The following is a 20618-nucleotide window of genomic DNA, read 5'->3' on the forward strand; positions in this document are numbered from 1 at the left end:
GGAGCAGCTTGGATCACAGCAATTCATAAAGTTCATAAAGGCAGAATCTGACTAGCACTTTCTGAAATAAGATGTCCCAAGTATTGAACCTATGGCTTCCTTAACTGCAATTTACTTTAGTTAACCTTAAATTCTAGTTCTGCTAGCCGAGTCAAAAGACAGATAGTATCTTATTTACAATAATGTTCAGTTTTTGAAGCTAAAAGCCAATGATCTGCATATTGAATCAAAGTAGACCCACAAGGAAATTTTATTTTATCTAATAGTTTCTTCATTTTCCTGGAAAATAAAGTTGGAAACTCTACATACCCATGTGGTAACCTAGTCTAAGTATATTGCTGACCCTTAAAGGTAAAGGCACATAAATACTGACTATCAGGATGTATAGGGATAGAATAGAAGGGAGAAAAAATACCAATAACTGAGAAAGTGGTAGCATCGGGAGGGATAGAAGTCAGTAGAGTTATAGGAGTAGGTACAAGTGGAAATGCTACTACAGCATTCACTGCCTGTAAATCTTGTACAAAGCTGTAAGTATTTTTTCCCTGGTTTCTTAACTGGTTAAATATGAGTATTAGAAGGGCTGTTAAGATAGTGACACCTTGTTGTAACAAGGCAGAAATTACAGGTTGAATTCCTCTTTTTGCTTCTACCAATAAAAGATAATGAATTACCATAGGCAGGTGCTCATAAGGTTTTAATGTTATAAGGACAAGTTCTGCTTCTTGTATGAGCCTTACCTCTTTATCATGGGTAGTCCAGAGCTGTGAATAGATAGAATTAAATTCCTCCATGTCTGCATTCCTACTGACTGTTCTGTTGTTAGAAAAGCAAAAAAGGGTATCATTAAACAGATAGTATTAGTATATAATCCTAATGTTTCATCAGGGATATCTAAAAATACACCATCTGGTGTGCAATAAACAACTGCACACCTTGTTGCTGGTTGTGACATACTAAGGAAGGACTGTACACTGAAAGGCATAATAATGTGGCAAGACTGTTGTACTGGGAATTGTGCAAACATTATGGTATTGAAGATGCTGAAAAACACTGGAAACATGAGCCACAAAGCATCAATGAAAATGAAGTTTACATCACACGGGATCACCCATTACCAACGATTCAAAAGATATATGCTAGAAAACCAGGTATAGTGGTCCAAGAAAAGAGGAGAAAAGTAGCATTGATCATTGAAATCGCAACACCCAGTGAATATAATGTCTTGCGTACAGAGAGGCTCAAAGTCATAAAATATCAGGATTTACAGGCAGAAATGAGAGCAATGTGGAAGAAAGATACTCAGACAGTTCCAAAAGGAGTAGGAGCAATGGGTCTTATAATCTACAATCCTATTTAGATATATTACCAATACATGTAACCCCATACGAATTGCAGAAGGAGTCATTACTGAGCACATTGTGGGTGCTGTGAAGAGCACTTTCAGTTGACATCAAAGATTGAAACAATACTAATTTCATGAACTTTAATCGTACTTTGACTTAGGAATGGGGTCCATTCCCGTCATGGTATTAGAAAACCAAAAGACTTGGAGAAATAAAAAAAAAAATCTTTGAAATACTCAGAGCCACTCGAACTTCAAAACTCTTCTCCAATCTCACCTCCTTTCAAAGTGGGAATGTTCCTGTACCCCTACCACATAAACTGTTTAACACCATCTCCCATGCACTATATACCTCAACCTTCTATCACTGTGCTCTCTTACCCTTTGCTTCTACTTCCACTCCTACCATATACCTCATAAACTTCCCCCAACCCACTCCCTTTCTCCACTATATACCACCTCTGACCTCTCCCACCTCACTTTCTTCTCTCTGTCCTCTCCTTACATTTCTAACTTCCAAAAAAAAACTTGTTTTTTTTTATCTGTACATAATTGTTTTACTTACATGTTTTTTTTTTCCATCTAAAATGCCTGTACTTTTAATATGTTTAGACTACATCAATCTCACTTTTGTAAATCATTACCTAGGATTAGAAATGTTATGACTTTTTTTTTAACAAATTGTATATTCTCTCTGTATTTTTCACTGTTCTACTACTTTATTTACTTTTGTTTAACTATTGTAAAATTGTCTATATCCTGTGGAGCTTTTCTCCCTGGACCTCCACTGTAAATGGGCTCTTCCAGGCCCAGTGGACTATCCCAGTCATCAAACTGTAATAAAAATAAAATAAAATAAATAAAACAGTACATCTAAGTTTGCATAGTATATCTCTTCCTAACAAATTTAGAGGGACTGAATTTTCCACAATAAAAGCATGCTGTTTTTTTTTTTGACAGACCAGTTTGAATATGGACAGGTTTAGTTTCAGGATAGACTATAGGAACTCTAGACACACCCACGACCTGAATTGTGTGTTCAGGATGTGGAAGGTTTTAGGTTAGGACAGATGTATATTGCACTGTAACATTGACAAAGGGGCTATTTTGACAATTGGGACCAAGGGCAAATAACTGTAGTCCCTGCTCATGGCTGTCCTAACAAGATTTCACACTGTTCATTGCCAAGTAGTATTCCATATAGCAGGATTTCTATCAGACTGATGTTATTTTTTGATTATTTGGCAAAGTTGTTGTCCAAGGAGTGGACAGTCATTTCACCAATACCCTATTTGGCCACAATGAAAACAGGTCTTTAGCTGTGGTGCACCCTGCAGTGCCTGTGATAAGTCGAAGGGATACGAATTTTGCTGATATTGTCCTGAGGGCTGCTGAGAAGGCTTGTCCCAAGAACCCTTCTACTTGTTCTCACCTGAGAAAGGGCTTTTTCAAGTCCTTCTCAGGACAGAGAGCAGGTTTTAATCAAAACATAAAGAGAAAGGAACAGAGGATTCCTTCATTGGAAATGTGAGTGACCCTAATTATAGTCGTAGATCTCTCCCTTTGGTATGAGTATGAGATTTTAATAATGGGCACCAATACAAGCAGTTTTAAAGGGCCAGAGCTGAAGATTCCAGGCAGGTATATGTTTAATAAGTATGCAGGAGACAGCTGTAATTATTTGGTAAAATGGTCTGCACTCACAAAAAATGATAGTGCTTTACAGTTCTTGGAAAAGGTTCTTTTGATAAGAAAATCTAAAAAATAAACTGAAATGGAAGGGTAACAGATTAGAAGCTCACTAACACACAATTATACAGAAGCAGGTTAGTAAAAAGTGATCACACAAGCATTCGATTTCCTCTTTTCATCTAATTTACCCACTCACATGCAATCAGAAATAGTGAAGAGACTTTATACTCTGCTGATATTTGAAATTGTATGCTGTTACATCAGAAATCTGCCTAACAGAAAACCTGTCTGCCTTTAGGACCAAGTGGGATTCTCTAATACAGCAGCACATAAATGGTTCAGAAATCCAAGTAGCACAGCACCAAATTGTTTAAGGTACCAAATAACTTTCACATAAGACAGTTCAGTGGAGCATAACAATCTCTTTTATTACACAGGAAGACATGTATGTGGGAGGCTAGGCAATCCACAGTCCTGTCTCCTCACAATAGAGAATATAGAAGATTGTATACATTCTTTTTCATTAAAAGTAACACTATTGTAACAATTAATCTGATGTTGTTAATCTTCTATCCATTCATCACTGATGGGTTTGGTTCTGAGCCCTCGGAACAGAGTCGGCCTAATACCAAGCTCGCGCCAGCCAAAAAACTCTCGAGCTAAGCTTTTACCCATAGTGCCCTTCTCCCTGTTACCCCAGATCTCGTTTGCCATGTAGCCATTAAGCCGCGTCCAAGCCAAGCTCTCAGCTAAGTGTAAACATTTGATATTTTTTCTGGATATTGTGTCTTTTATTCCTTCTTGGTATTTTTGATATTTCTTTAACTTTGAAGCTATCTGTAGACCCTTTTACCCTTCTGTTTTTACCTTTTTGGTAGTGTTAAGTACCATTGGTGGTACGGCCTTTCTCCCTACTCTTGTGGTATTTCTTAAATACCATCATTGGTATTTCTTTTTCTTCTTCTTCCTTTTCACCTATCTTTGATATATATTTAGATATAAATATAGTAGAACTCTTTGCCTTAGTTTCCTGTCTGACTTGTTGTGTGGATATTTGCTCATGATGTCTGATAAAAAGGGCACATTGGGGTTTAAGCATTGTGCTTCTTGCAAGGGAAAACTACCTAACAATGATTCCCATGATGACTGTGTTTATTGTGTGGGGGTGCCCCATCTTTCGGGGCAACCCCCTTGTGTGATTTGCTAAAGTTTTAGTCAGCGCACCTTGAATGAGTGCAAAAGCAAACTGATTCTGAAGGGCCTCCTTAAGTCACCCTTTTCAGAGGCCCTTTCTGTGACAGAGGTCTCATCCCCTCTAACTAAAGAAAAGGTCCCACTCTGTCCCCTCTTCATTCTCGGGTGACCAGGGCAAGTCTGTAAAGTCTAAAGTACCAAAATTGTCCTCGGAGCATAAGTCTGCCTCATCGGCACTGACCTCTTCCACTCAGACTACAACTGTTCCTATATCGGTGCCTGCTTCGGCTCCAATACTGTCTATGGCACCGACTACTGATATTCCAAAGGTTACTACAGCTTCATCATCGAATGCCACTTCAGCACAGTGCACGCCTTCGATGCCTACCTCTGCAATTCCATTTGCTACTGAACCTTCTGTCTCAGCTCTGAGTGCCCTTCTGGCACTGAGTCCTTTCACAGTTATGATAACGACAATTTTGATGCCATTTTTTTCTGTCTCCAAACTTGAGACATCGGTGCCAATAGATTCCACACCATGGACCCGATACTCTCTATCAACAAATCCATTTCTAGGGCAAGTATATAGTCCATTCCTAGAATGACCTGACTCCCGACGGGAGTATCCACTAGATTCACCAGGAACCTTCTGAGTTTGACATGGTGCGTCTTGTGGATCAGCTGTTGACAGCCAGGGGGATACCCACTCCATCTAGGACCCATCCACTTGCAGGACCTGGGTTGGTTTCTCCATGAACTCCATCCTACTCTCCTCCTTTGACCATATCAATTCCTAAATCTTCAGCTCTGACATCATTTTCAGAATGCTCCATCTCAGTGCCTGTAGTGGACCTCACTGGGGCTCCAGGACTGTCCCTTTGGCCTTCGGTTCCTCTGAACTGAGCTTTCCTCAACTCCATGATTGAGCTGTAGGCTCTTCAGCTCAGGGTATTGTTCCGAGTGTGTCTATGGTTCTGTCCACAGTGCCAGGAGCTCTGTCTGCACCGATCCTGGTTGAGGATCCACCCTCGGGAGCGGGTTCGACAGAGCAGGGTGTGACACCAGTTTCGAGGTTGTCCTTCTTGGTTCCGGGCTCCCATCCCTCTTTGGGCAAACCTGCTTTCTGAGCTATTGCTGAGGGCACAAGCTTCTGGAAGCATTCCACCCATGTTGGAACCCCAGACCTCTTTTTCCCCTGAGCTATAGCTGACACAAGCTATCGCCCTGGGACACCAGGCAGGAAAGTCGCAGGAGACCCAGTTACAGAGCGCCCCCTCTTCCGAGTCCTCCTCAGAGGCCCCTGCTGAGGAGCCCCCATGGAAGAGATTATGCAAGAGGAAGCACATAGACTCTTCTGAAGAGTGTCTGACAGAGGATATGGATTTTGAAGATGGTGAAGGGATCCCATGGTCACCCCCTGATGATATCTCCTTTGGGAACATCCTTGAGATGTTGAAACAGAGTGGTGATTGTAAGCACACTAACCCTTCTTCCAAGGAGTCCTTGTTTCTGCAGGCTTTCCATGTCTGGCCATCTACCTCTTGGGTGACTTCACCTGCAGATGAGCTGGTATAACTCGTGGTGCAGCGCACCTGGAAGAACCCTGATTCTGTTGAGTTGATCCCTTGGAGACCTGACAAGATACACTCCCCCTGAGGAAAACCCACATTGGTCAAGAGGTTTACCATTTGATGCTATGGTGGTGGCAGCGGCCATGAAAAAGGATCTTGCTGAAGAGAGTCATACTGTTCATCTACCCATAGAAAGTCCTGGGCTGTGGATAGGTTAGGGAAGTGAGTTTTTGCTTTGGCGACATTTGCCATATGGTCTCTGAATTACTTGGCACATTTTTCGAGCCTCCAATGAGACTTGATTTCCAAACTCTCTGGAACAATCACAGGACAGGTGTCTGACAAGGTAAGAGACAATGTTGCCTCACAGCTCGCAACCCTGGAATCGATCTCCAATTCATCCATGAGGTTGCTCTCACATGCAACTGAAGGGGTGGCTAGAGTGGAAGGTTCAGGCATAGTTATGAGACGTCATGCCTGCATGCGCCTCTGTGACTTTGTGGACCCTTTCGAGTCTTCCTTCCTGAACACTCCAATCAAAGCATCTTACCTTTTTGACCCCAAAGTAAAAGACACCCTGGCCAGGTGTGAGCAAGACGGTAAGACCCTATCTACCATAGGTCTATGTTTTTCCAATCCTCAACATTCCTTTTCCAGGAACCAGAGGAGTGGAAAAATGTGGCACAAAAAATCGCAGGGTCCTTTCCGTGCGACACGTGGTGATGATACCCCCAGGGGCAGAGGGTGTAACAATTCTGGAAGATACCCCTACTGAGGAAGAGGGGGTCTGCGTAATCAGGGACCCAGGGATTCTTTCTCTGGGTAGCCTTACCAGCGGTCCTGAAGAGCGGCCCAATTGCTTTCCTCTGGAAGCAGTTGGGGGATGTTTCTCTCTGCACCACGCTGATTGGCATTCAATAACTTCCAACCGTTGGGTGCAGAAGATCATAACCAGAGGCTACACCATTCCGCTCATCACTTACCCAAGAATTTAGTTAAACGTCAGTGTTCTGAGCAGTCGGTGTGTTGAACTTTCAATGTTCTCAGCTCAATATTATGAAAGTCGGGTAAGTGGGATTTCGTTTATGTGAAGGGGACCCTTAAAAAATACATATCGTGATTAAAAAAAAACAAATACAAAACAATTTAACATATAGCCGATTCTCTAAGTGCAATAATGCCCTCCAGTGTGTGTGTTATTGTTTAAATAATGTCCTATCAGGGGTGTTGATGCCATTCATCTATGACAATGGGCCTCAGAACACCACTGGCATTATTGCTTGCATAATTCAGTCAGAGAAAAATCCTTAAAGATTCAGTGATTTCAAACACTTTACAATACTGTCGTGTCATATATAGTATAGTTTACAGTCTCGATGTCTTATAAAGTGATGTCTTGGAAAAAAAATACAAATAATAGGGCATAACTGTTTGCCAGAGTTGATGTATAAGAAAAAAAAACAGGTAAAAGTTTCAATAGTATCAAACTATATGCAATGCATATATGTCTTATAAAGGATTCAAAGAAGTAGGGCAGTGTTAAGTGATGGGACGCATAATTATATATAAAACAAATCAAAAAAGATGTAATTTTGGACAGCTGATGGCTATGTTGTACATGTAGATGGCAGCTCTTAGAACAGGGACAGATAGAATATACATGCTATGACTGTACTGAAACCTCAAGGCAAGGAAGATGAGGTGGCTGAGATAGAGGTTACTTCAGGTATGTGCAAGGGGGTTTACGTGACAGAAGGATAGTAGCAGAGAAATCAGAAGATGAGGGCAGAGAATATCTCAAAGGGATAGTCTTTGTGTCTGTGAACTATAAATTGCCAGAAATAGATAAGGTGGATAGTTCCTATTATTTAAATGATGTGGGTTAACCAGATGAGGAGGATCAATAACAGAACAAGGAGTTTTGAAATAGGTTCATAGTTATGCACTAGGCTAACTTCCTTTGTCGGACATTTTAAGCCTAGCAATTTCCCTGTAACTTTTGTCTGTGGGGTACACACCTTAACAATAATACCAACCTGCTACCCCAAAGGGAAGTGTGGAAGGGTCCTCTGAGATTATAAACTTATATCACTGGATTCAAACTCCAGAATGCTAACCATTTCACCATAGAACCAGATATAAATTTAGTTTTAACTTAAAGCAGAGAAATTAGCAGAGTTATCTAAGATAATGCTATATTAATAGATTATTGCCTACAGAATTATGGGATTTTAGTGTGCTGTTTAGATATTTGTCTTTGGAGTGTAGGTCTCTTGACTAATGTTGTAGCCAACTAGAGTGTTTAAGGCATTTATATGGCTGATATATAATATTATGGACTCTTTTTTATCTGTATATAACTAAGAGAGCTGCCATGTTTCACCCAGCAGAATTGTTTTGATGGCTTAGCAGTGGTGGGATCTATTGACAGTTTTACTGCAAATTTAGTTGTTTTATTATAGCATTATTCAAACTGAGTGTGTAGACTGATTTGTAAGTTTGTGTACCTGGGAGATGGATAAAGAATAAGAAGGCTGTTGAAATAGTTTTGTGTCCCTTCTCTGTGCAATTAAGCTTAGCTCAACACAAGAATCTCAGTTTTTGATGTTTTTTTCTTTCTTGAAATATATATAATGTGGTAAGCAAATTTCATATTTTCTTCTGTTAAGACACCAGTTAGTTTTATATAGGTATCTTGGTGTTATTTGATGAAGTGATTGTGAGGTTTATTTTTTTCTTCTGATTGGGATTTTTGGGAGTGAATAATATTTCGGTCTTCAATCCTGAGTTACAGCTTGCAGTTCTTGCAAGGAGGTAGAAGAGATGAAAACAGTAGAATCATCTGCATATTGTAATAAGGTAGATTGTTTCAGCTGCTGAACCAGGTCATTAGCAAACATATTAAAGAGAAAAGCATGAACATTTTCACCCCCTGTGTGAATCATACCTTTATGACTCTTTGCTCAAGAATTCTGGACAACTCTGAAAATAATAGGGAGGCAAAGGCACAACATCAGTGTCTTTTTTAAATATTAAACTAGAAAACAGGAGACTGGGAACTTTGATTAGAACAATGTAAGTTTTTTTGGCAGCTACTATAATTTAAGAACAATATTTGTGGGAAGTACGAAGCTAACATTTTTAGGAACAAGACTTTTTTCAGTGCATGTCTCCATTTCGACAGCCAACATCCCTTGAGGCAGAAGAGAAACCTGGTAAAAGGTCAGTTTATCAGGTTAAGCCATTTAGTGTTGGACAGTATCATGTTTCAAGAGGAGAGACTCAAACTTTGTGGTGACACAAAGAAGCAAAAGATGGCAACGTATCACAAGCTATGGGGATTCAGTATAATAGGGATGTTTTTTCCCTTCAGCAAACAATAACCAGTAATTGGAACACTGTTTTCGGCACCCTTGGGTTGTTAGACCAGGTGGGGCAAAAACCCATGTTTGTGTATAAAACTGTAAAAACTTTAAACTTTTGTTGGAAAGTAACAAAGAAGTGTTTAGCATAGTCACCAAAAATGTGGGGAGGAAAAGTTGTGCGGCCTGCAAGCAATGCATATTCATCTTACAAGGCTCCACTTTTCGGTCACAGGATACCCAAAGCTGATTACAGTTAACAGGAACTATAATTGCAAAATGAAGGGGGTTGTTTATATTGCTTTCTGCGCATCCTGCCCTGCATTTTATGTTGGCAAAACCATTGGCCCTCTCAAAACCAGAATCTATCAACACATATGCTATAACTACTAATGCCCTTTTTAAGCATTCTAGACTATGCGAGATTTTAGAAAATTTGTTTTTACAATTTTGGAGAAAGTCCCAGTGCCTACTAGTGGAAGAGACTGGGAACTTCGATTAGAACAACATGAGGTTTTTGACAGCTATTACTTAATGTAACAGTTGTCCCAAGTATTAATGATTTTATTAGCATTAAACCTATTCTAAAAGGTAAGGCTGGTATTGCTTGATTTTCTATTCTGGATGCACTATACATACTTGTTTAATTTATTATTTTTACTCAAGTGAACTTTTTAATAACAATTTTTACTAAACCTGGTATGATTTTCTACAATTTCTTATTAAAAGGCTGCTATTTGAATGTATTTTTAGCTATCTGTATTAATGCATGCTTTTTGTCTTTTTTTTCTATGTCTCTTCAAGAATTCTCTTTAAGAACTCAGTTTGGCACCATTGAGACTTTTTAAATGGAGTAAACCAGCTTTACAACTGTTTTTGAAGAAGTTCTACATGTTTTAGAATGAAAGTGCTTAAACTTGATTAAAATATGGCTTTATGGTATACTGTGCTGCAATTTTTTAAAAAATATTACACTAATTCACTTTAAAAAAGTTAATAGAACATTAGCTTTTGCATCTACATGCATTTTCCAAACAATAACAAACATGAAACTTTAAAGTCTGGCCTTATTGACTGACTGTAATCCTCTGAATTACCCGAAAATTAAAAATTTTACAAGGGACAAGACAAAAATATGATTCAAAAAAAGGGAAATTCTGCAAATGTTTGGATGGTTCTAAGGTATTCCATACATACATAGTTGATGGTTTTCATTCATGTACACATTTATACACACACACACACACACACACACACACACACACACACACACACACACACACACATGCATGCACGCACATACGCACGTATACACACACACACACACACACACACACACACACACACACACACACACACACACACACACACACACACACACACACACACACACACACACTCATTTCTCTTTCTCTTCAAATTTATGTCCCTCCCAAAATGAAGTTTAGTAAAATAAAATGCATAATGGACTATATTCATATAAAAAGAACATACCAAAGATGCTAAATGGATAAAAGAAGTAAAAGAAATAATAAGAAGTTTAAAGGTACAGGATATGAAAGGGGATGAAGTAACAGCCAGAGAGATTGAAACAAAGTTAAGGATAAGCCTCTAATTGTAAAACCCCAAGCCCAGAAGCAGTACTTTACTGTCGCTCTCCTATATAGGGTACAATAGCAGAGTCTTTGTGGGTTCTGTTCAAGCAGCTTTAGTGTTTACAAATGCATTACTATTAATGACTACTGACTTCAGCTTAAGTAACTTATATTCAAACTAACAACTGTGATCACGCATGCTCTCTCTCTGGCTGCTCCTTCAAAATGGCACTAGGGAATCCATGTGTGCAATTTATACATGCACGTACACCTCACATGCTTCTTAACGATATAGCACGCACACACATGCTGTGAGCTACATCCTCCCTCTTTGAGAAATGCATCATATAATTGTTATGAGACTATTAGGCATGCAGAAATCACAGGTAATCTTTAGTCATGCATTATACCAAAATATACAGGTATATATAATTAAGTCTACATTGCTGCATATTTCACACTAGGCTTAGATACTTGTCCATATCGTGTGACATAAAACTGGGAATTAGCTTTAGCAACTGGAACATTTTCTGTAAAATGATTGACCTGTGGAATGTTCAAATCATTTTCTGGAATGGAATCTGAATTTTGAACACATTCTGGTTTGGGAACAGTATCTGATTCACTGTTAGACTTAGGACCTGCATCACAAAAACAATGTTATGATGATGATGATTCTGGTAGAGGATAAAGATGTCTGCGGTTCCTCCTATATTTTATACCCTCGGAGTTTACCAAGTAAGATCATGGCTCGGCACAGATACCTGCAATCTGTCCTATTCGATCAAATCCTTTTGTCTGAATTCGTACCATCTCTCCTTCCCTCAACAGATTAAGTTATCAGCTCGATCTATCATAACTAGATTTCTGTATATTATGCTTCTTTAACAATTGAGCATTGATGGTTTTATTGTTCTTAGGTTTAGGTTGCAACAAACCTGGAAGAAATAGGTAACATAGTTCTGGTTTGCCTGGAAAGCAGTCTTTGAGCAGGCAAGCCAAGAATATCATCACAGGGTATGTTTCTGAGATTAAGCAAATTCATGACCACATCAGTATTGTCATGCTTTGATCTTTCAAGTAATTGCTTTCCACTCTGCACTGCACGTTCCTCTAGACCACTGGATGAGGATATTCAGGACTACTAGTGACATGTACAAAGTCCCATTCTTTTGCAAATTTCTGAAACAACTGGCTAGTAAATTGAGTCAGAAGGGGCCCGGGGAGATACACTCCAGATCATGTCTTTGGAATGTGGGAAGAAACCAGAGCACTCAGAGGAAACCGAGGCAAATGCAGGGAGGACATGCAGACTCCACAGAGAAGACACCCCCCCAGCTGAGAATCGTACCGGAGAAGTTATTATTATCATTATTATTATTATTATTATTATATTTTCCCATTGATCGTTTCATCATCAGTCCATTGCTCAGTTGGTTCTCTGTTTACAAAGATAGGTTACTGACTTCGCCTCAAAGATGCCGAACTGAGTTGTTTACCAGCAAGTGACAGCTTGGAGCTGGTGTAGTGCTTCAGATACTGTCAGAAGTGGAAAGGAGCATTTACAACTTGGTCTGGTCCTGATAGGTGCTAGATCTGGTGGCCTGGTGCTATCACGGGGACAGTTGTGAGGTATATAAAATTATTTGTGGCAGGGCAAAACCATAGACAGTTGAGAGCAAGGTAAGGAGTTTATGTGTAAAGTGTGTGTGTGTGTGTGTGTGTGTGTGTGTGTGTGTGTGTGTGTGTGTGTGTGTGTGTGTGTGTGCGCGTGTCAGTGAGCAGCTGGTAAACAAAATTACTGCTCTAACATTCAAAGCAGAACACAAACACCTTACTGCAGTCCAGTCTTCTCCATTATTGCCACCCTTTTAAGACTTATTAAAGAATGTTTCTCATAATGACATTCAGTTGAGAGGTATATCTTCAATAACTGATTACCCCATTCAACAATTCATTACCACTAAACATATATTTATACATTTCATCTGTATAAACTATACAGAGTTTAGGACAATGTTTTACTAAAGCTATTCTCTTAAGACATGGTAAGAATAGTAACACACACTGCCTGAACATACAAAAAAGCATTTGTAGGTTTGTTTAAAAGTATAGCTTTAATGGGTGCTGACTCCACAGCAACGTCATATGTTTCTCTCTTTTTTAATAGAAATAGGTAGACAGGCAGACATTCATGGCACCATATTTGTGAAGGATGTATTTTTTTGAAATGGATATCTTGGTTGAACAGTGGTCTCCTATTTGTGCAGCAAGTCTAGCTTTAATTTTGATATGTACGGATGCCCCATGACTACTTCACCGGAAACTGCATTTTACCCTATCTGTGTGGAAAAAGCATGTTTTCAAGATTCAAAATTGTGTGGGTTGCTGGAGTATCACCGAATCTTTAGTCCGGAAGATTTGTGTGGTATTTACTATATAATATTCCTGAGTGTGTGCATTAGGGGTTGTAGTTTTTGGTACGTTTTGACTTTAGTTCTAATGACAGATTGAACAGGTTGGTTAACTCCTACAAGAGGTTATTAACAAAGCTATTCCTGTGACAAATAGGCTCCTTTTTAAGAGGCATGTACCCATAAAACATGCCTGAGCCCCGATTGATGGAAACGGACATGCTTGTTAAATATTTAACTTCTCTGTTGTTATGGCTGCACTGTTGGTTGCAGAGCTAATATTACCTGTAATGTTTATCTTGTCACATACCTGTTTGTTTATATCCTGGCTGGTGTTGCTAGCACTGTTTAAGGAACCTCCAGAATTGAGGGCAGTTTTACTGTGAAATAAGTACAAGCCATACACATGCTTTTGAAAGTTATTGATGAGTCTATTTGTCATTTGGTTGATGGGCATGGTGTACCATGTTGGATACTTTTTGTAGCTGAGACGCTCTCTTTCCTTTACCTGGATGATTCAAGGAGCCTGTACAGAGTCTCCACTAGAACTACATTTTAGACAAGTATGCATATGGAATATTTTAAAAGGAGATCACACGGTAATCCTTCGCTACGAAGTTGTGTGTGTGTGTGTGTGTGTGTGTGTGTGTGTGTGTGTGTGTGTGTGTGTGTGTGTGTGTGTGTGTGTGTGTGTGTACAATTACTGTTGGATTATCAGACTGCAGAAAGGAATCGTTAAGAACATGTCTGATCATCTAGTCCATCACTGTACCCAAGGCTCTGTCCTGGTATGCAAACATAGCTCACTTTGTACATTGTCTGCTAATTTGCTTCTTTGATTGATTAGTATCAGTCTCAAATTACACAAATACTTACTGGTTACCATCAGACACACATGCCTGTAGCATGTTATACAATGTCTTTGTAATTTCAGCCAAAATACCATTTTGGACCTGTTGACCTCTTGTCTTCTTTTTACTCATTTACACCTTTCAGAGGTAACCCACCACTCTTCTTTTACTCAGTGTGTTGATCATTTTACTTCTTGGTAGTAGTGGACAGACAAAAAAATGGAAAATAAAAGCAGCGGTGTTAAAAACAAACAAAGGTGGAAATGGGACAAATCCCGATTCCCATTGTCATTTGGTGCAAGAGACACCACAAGTTGCAATGTAATGTGCTGTTCAATTTATACCACATCCGCAAGCAGTGTGTTTTAATTTGGTTAATGTGAATGTGTCCTGCAGCTGTGATCTTAGAGGCTTAACTTATTTTTACTTTATTTGTAATCAGCTGTGTGGTACTTTGGATAAAAAACTGCTTTAATTTAAAATTTTTATTTGTTTCACTAAGATGCTAATATGTGCCCCTTCAAAGGTAGTTTTGCTGTTTAATATTTTGTCTGTTCTTTAATTTGCATTTAAAAGTTGGTATCCCACAATTCTATCAGAGTGGGTGGGGTATGCAAATTGTATGCTAATCAGTTTACAGATTTTTGGTCAGTTGTACCTACTTGTCATGGGCCTTTGTTCAGATTTATGATGATTCCAGACTGAGAGGTATGAATTTGTTGTTAAATAAAGTCATAGTGGAGAACTGTAAAAAGGGGAAGACTTTAAGTATGGTATGGATTGACTACAAAAAAGCATTTGATACTATCCCACAATCATGGATAAAAGAGTGCTTAAAAATGTATAATATACACCCTACACTGATCAACTACATCACAGTGATCATGAAACATTGGCAGACCACTTTGCAATTAAGCCATGATAAAGGACAAATTATTATTCCAGGGATAAAAATTCAACAGGAAATATTCCAGGTTGAGACTCTGTCACCGCTGCTAGTCTGTTTTGCCCTCAACCCATTAAGCTGTCTACTTAACAGCATAGGCCATGGCTATAATTTGGCTCCTAGAAAAAGAGCTCTCATCTTCTCTTTGTCAATGATTTAAAATTGTATAGCTCATCAGATGAGGAACTGAAAGCACAAATGCAAGTTATCAAAACTTTTTCAGATGATATAAGAATGTCATTTGGTCTTGATAAATGTGCAAAAGCAACCTTCAAAGCAGGAAAACTGCAGCATCAAGAAAACATCAGTTTGTGACAAGAATGTGATATAAAAGAACTTGAGCAAAAGGCAGCGTATAAATATTTAGGAATTTATGAAGCATCAACAATAAAACATGAACAAATGCAAATAAAACTTAGTAAGGAATACTTTAGAACACTTAAATTAATCCTGAAAACAGCATTGACATCTAGGAATAAAATCCAAGCTATAAACCAATTTTCTCTTCCTGCCCTAACTTACAGTTTGAAATGATTGACTGACCCCAAAACAAATTGGATAGATTAGATAGGAAAACAAGAAGAATACATCATGCTCACCAAATGATTTATAAAAATCAGTGCATACCAAAATTATATATTCCCTGTTCTGAAGGAGGGATGGGCCTCCTTGAAATTGATTACGTGTATAGATCTGCAATCATGGGACTCCAGACATATCTGCTGACCTCACAAGACCCAAACGTAGTGAAAGATTTGAAGCATGATGAGAATAAATCTAAGATGACTTCCCTGCTTAGTCTAAATCAAACCACAAGTAGACAAAAATCAGCCAGCAACTGAATGTGCCAAAAAACAAAAGAAATAATATAAGATGAAGGACCAGACGAGAAAGCAAGAAATGTGGAAAATGCATAAATATAGCTGCAAGTATAGCAAAAATTCTGGAAGAACTTCATGTTGATCAGGAAGGAATGCAGGAATGGTTAAAGAGAGGTGAATTCAAACCAAGAGATGAAAGGTTAATATTGGTGGCCCAAGATAGTGGGCTACATACACATTGGTTTACAAAGTCCGTTGAACATGTGGGAGAAACAGGCAAATGTAGGTTTTGTAAAACAAAATTGGAAACCATTGCACACCTTGTTGCTGGTTGTGACATACTAATGGCAAAAGGACTGTATACTGAAAGGCATGCTAATGCGGCAAGACTGTTGCACTGGGGATTGTGCAAACCTGTATTGTGATATTGAAACACACTGAAAACATGAGCCACAAAGCATCATAGAAAATGATGAAGACTATATTACATGGGATCACCCAATACCAGCGGTTTAAAAGATAGATGCTAGAAAACCAGGTAAAGTGGTCCATGAAAAGAAGACAAAAGTAGCATTGATCATTGAAATCATCACACCCAATGACTACAGTGTCTTGTGTACAGAGAGACACAAAGTCATAAAATATCAGGATTTGCAGGCAGAAATGAGAGCAATGTGGAAGAAGGATATGCAGAATAGTAGTAGGGGCAATGGGTCTTATAAAAAAGAGTCTACAGTCGTATTTAGATTTGTTACCAGTACATGTAACTCCATATGAATTGCAGAGGGAGTCATTACTAGGCACATTGTGGGTGCTGTGAAGACCACTTCTGGCTGACATCAAAGATTTGAAGCAACACTAATTTCATGGGCTTTAATTGTACTATCACTTAGGAATGGGGTCCATTCCCATCATGGTATTAGAAACCCCAAAAACTTGGAGAAATTAAAAAGAAAGGAAGAAATGGTGAGAGGTAGAGATGTTGCCCCTGTGGGAACCTGCATACTCACACTGAAGAAATGGAGTGAGACAGAGATGTTGCACCTGTGGAAACTAGTGTACTCACACTGAAGAAATGGAGTGAGACAGAGATGTTGCACCTGTGGAGACTAGGACACTCATAATGAAGAAATGATATGAGGCAGATAGGACTAGGGTACTCACACCGAATAAACAGTGTGACGCAGAGATATTGCACCTGTGGAGACTAGTGTACTCACACTGAAGAAATGGAGTGAGACAGAGATGTTGCACCTGTAGAGACTAGGGTACTCACACTGAAGAAATGGTATGAGGCAGATAGGACTAGGGTACTCACACCAAAGAAACAGTGTGAGGCAAACATGTTGCACCTGTGGAGACTAGTGTATTCACACTGAAGAAATGATGTGAGGCAGAGATGTTGCACCTGTGGAGACTAGTGTATTCACACTGAAGAAATGATGTGAGGCAAAGATGTTGCACCTGTGGAGACTTGTGTACTCACACTGAAGAAATGATGTGAGGCAGATAGGACTATGGTACTCACACTGAAGAAACAGTGTGAGGCAAACATGTTGCACCTGTGGAGAGTAGTGTACTCACACTGAAGAAATTGTATGAGGTAGAGATGTTGCACCTGTGGAGGCTAGAGTATTCACACTGAACACTTTTGGCTGGCATCAAAGGCTGCAACAATACTAATTTCATGAACTTTAATCATACTTTGATTTAGGAATGGGGTCCATTCCCATCATGGTATTAGAAACCCAAAAGATATGGAGACATTTAAAAAAAGGAAATAGTGTAATGGTGAAAAAGTGCAAACTTGATGAAGTTCCATTAATTTGAGTTCAACTTGACAATACTGAACTCCCTAATCTCTGTTTTCAATAGGAAATCACTACTGATGCAGTGTATGTGCTGGCAGTGAATCAATTGTTTTCCTAGATTTCCATTTGTTCACATTAATACAATTGTAGAGTTGGTACATATGCATTCCACAATGTGCGGCTAAAGGGGGGGGGGCTTGCCCCATTGCAAAAAAGGCTTTTGTTTACTTATCTTTTGGGTTGAATTCCCAACCAGCTGTGCTCAATGTGTTTGTTCTTCACAGAGTTGTTACTTGATAATTCAGAATGGAAGATGTTAAAATGAGACTGCAAATAGTGTATTGACTTTAAAGTTATTTGAATTGAAACATAGTACTCCACTCAGTTTTGTTTCATTCAGTGAAACTGATGTGCTTACTGTTGAGTTGTAGTATTGAAAATTAAACCAGCTAGAATGTTGTCAATTGCAAGTGGAGGGGTAAAAGTTGTACCTGAGTATTTTACCAGTTTGAAAGAAGCTTCTTTAGATATTCCTATAATGATTTGTTAAGCAGGTGAGCAACTGCCTGTTAATCAAGTTACTGTACAGATATATATGTTTTACTAGCTGGAATAACTTGGTTATTTTGACTCTTAGTCAACATGTTAATATGTAAATGTTTTCTACACTCTAGTATTATGGAAGTGTTTAAATATGTATGTGTGAGAGACTGCTCTGGTAGAATGTATGATTATCTATCTATAGCTCTGTTTTTCTCTCTCGAAGTGTGTGTGTGTGTGTGTGTGTGTGTGTGTGTGTGTGTGTGTGTGTGTGTGTGTGTGTGTGTGTGTGTGCGTATGTATGTATTTAATTTCCTATAACAGACTGGGATAAAAAGGCATGATATTAACCTTCAGTATAGGTCAATAAGCTGAGCAGATTGCCTTTCTTTTTTATTGTGTCTATGTGGACATTGCTAAAATTGATTAAATGTAAGATTATAAGATTGTAATTCAAACAAATTCAGAGTTAGATATTCCTGGAGGATGTCTTAATTTTAAGGTTGTTTAAACACAAGGCTACATTTGCAAGTAACTTGGCTACACTTCATGCCACATTGCACTGAAACAGTCATACTTTATATACAGATCTAGTTCACATTATTGATAGATGAGAAGGTCAAACAGCTAAATATTGAGCCAAAATTATTGACTTTCAGAAAGTTCAAAACAAAATTTAAAAAACACATCTTTTTGAGGAGGACGAGCCCTTCTGCCTATGCGCCCCATGCCCTGCTAATTAAATATACCAACTTCAAGATGATGAGTTCGCACTACAGTGCAAATTCCCTGATCTCCACTGTACAGTGATCTCAGTTAAGAGTTTCCCTGCACTTATGCACAGTCTATGTTCTGAAAATCAATAATTTTGTCTTGATATTTAACCATTCGACCTACTGAAACTCTGAATATGTGAAGAGGACTCACATCTATTTAGATAGGAATCATACTACTTACTTAATCAATTGTTTTATTTTCTTAACCAATAATAGCAGGTGCTTGAAAACAGCATTTCCTCCCTTCTGCAACATACTTGTTGGTTGTTTCTCAAAACAACTTCATATTCCTCAGTTCATGATGTTAAAGTTATGTCACAGTGCAATATTATGTCTTAAACACAATTATACAATGACTGTCCATTAATATTCGAAAACGTGAACACTGATTGGCCCAGAATATACCAACGGAAAAAATGGTCACCCGGACTTCTTTCTGTTCATATATTCACAGTTTGTCTGCCTCTAGTATAGGAGCTATTTGAAAAGGCCCTCCAACCAGTCCACTCTTTGGTTATAAAACAAATTAATAGAAGGAAATGACTGAAGGAAAAACAGAGCTATTACTGACATACTAACACTACAAATAATGTTCTGCATTGGAAAGAAACCTGACTCTCAGATAGTGTTATGTGACAAACAAGGTGTGTGTGATGCAGGCTTTTGATTTTGTTTTCCTTCCTGCTACCCACTGTTCACTCTCAGTTAAATGCAGGAATCATTACCTGAAAAGACAGACCAGAAGAGCGACATAGTAGGTGGACCTAAGGATGTATTATTTTTAAGACTCCTGGGAAGTAATCATTATCATTGTATTTCTTTAATCTGTATTAATGCCACAATTCCTAAATATGCTGAAATAAAACAACTTTAATTTTCCCATCTGTAGACAGGCTATGCTGTTAATACTATTTATATTCCTAATGGGGCAATGTGGAACATAAAAGCTAGTTAATAAAAAAAAACAAAAAAAACAAAAAAAATTCGGAGCAATGGAAACTTTCTTTTCGCTGTTGCTTCCTTTTCAAAGCATTTATGTACTGGGTATGTGTAGGAACGCATGAAATAATGTCATTGTATAATAACAATAATGACTCCGTGGTTGTGGTATATTGAAATTTACCCACGGTTGGCTTTATTTAATCACTCAAGCTTCACCCTCGTGATCAAACCATGCCAACCGTCAGTAAAGTTTCATTATACAATGACCCCCAGTAATATTCCAAAATGTATACATCAGAACTGCCGCAGAATACCAGACAGCTGAGGAAGGCAGCAAGGAGGCATTATACAATGCCATTATTTAAGAAAAGTATTATTTTTCTTAAATAATGTCATTGTATAATAGCAATAACCCACTTCTGGGTGTAGGTAATGCTGGATTTACCCACGGTTGTCTTTGTTTGGCCACTCGGGCTTCACCCTCGTGACCAAACCACACCAACTGTGGTTAAATCCAGCATTACCCACACCCAGGCGTGGGTTACTGCTATAATATACCACACCACGTCGTTGGTTATTGCGTAATTATGTTATGTTGTGTATTCATGCAGACACAGTAAAAATGCAAAAATACTGAACTCATGCAAACAGCAGATAGAACATGAAAGAATGAATAAGAAAATAATTATGGGATAATATTACATGATGTGATATATCTTTAAGCCAGATTTTTATGTATCTTCAAATTCAAATCTGCA

The 20618-nt window shown here is 38.6% G+C and overlaps 1 protein-coding gene across 2 annotated transcripts in view; it reads left to right on the plus strand.

Moving 5' to 3' along the window:
* The window catches only part of LOC122789276, a 389942-nt gene that overhangs the window by 147690 nt on the left and 221634 nt on the right, over nt 1-20618 (plus strand). The gene's annotated exons all lie outside the window — the stretch shown is intronic.

Source organism: Protopterus annectens, chromosome 14.part0 (assembly GCF_019279795.1).
Source record: "Protopterus annectens isolate FY-2018-M chromosome 14.part0, PAN1.0, whole genome shotgun sequence".
Lineage (NCBI taxonomy): Eukaryota > Metazoa > Chordata > Ceratodontiformes > Protopteridae > Protopterus > Protopterus annectens.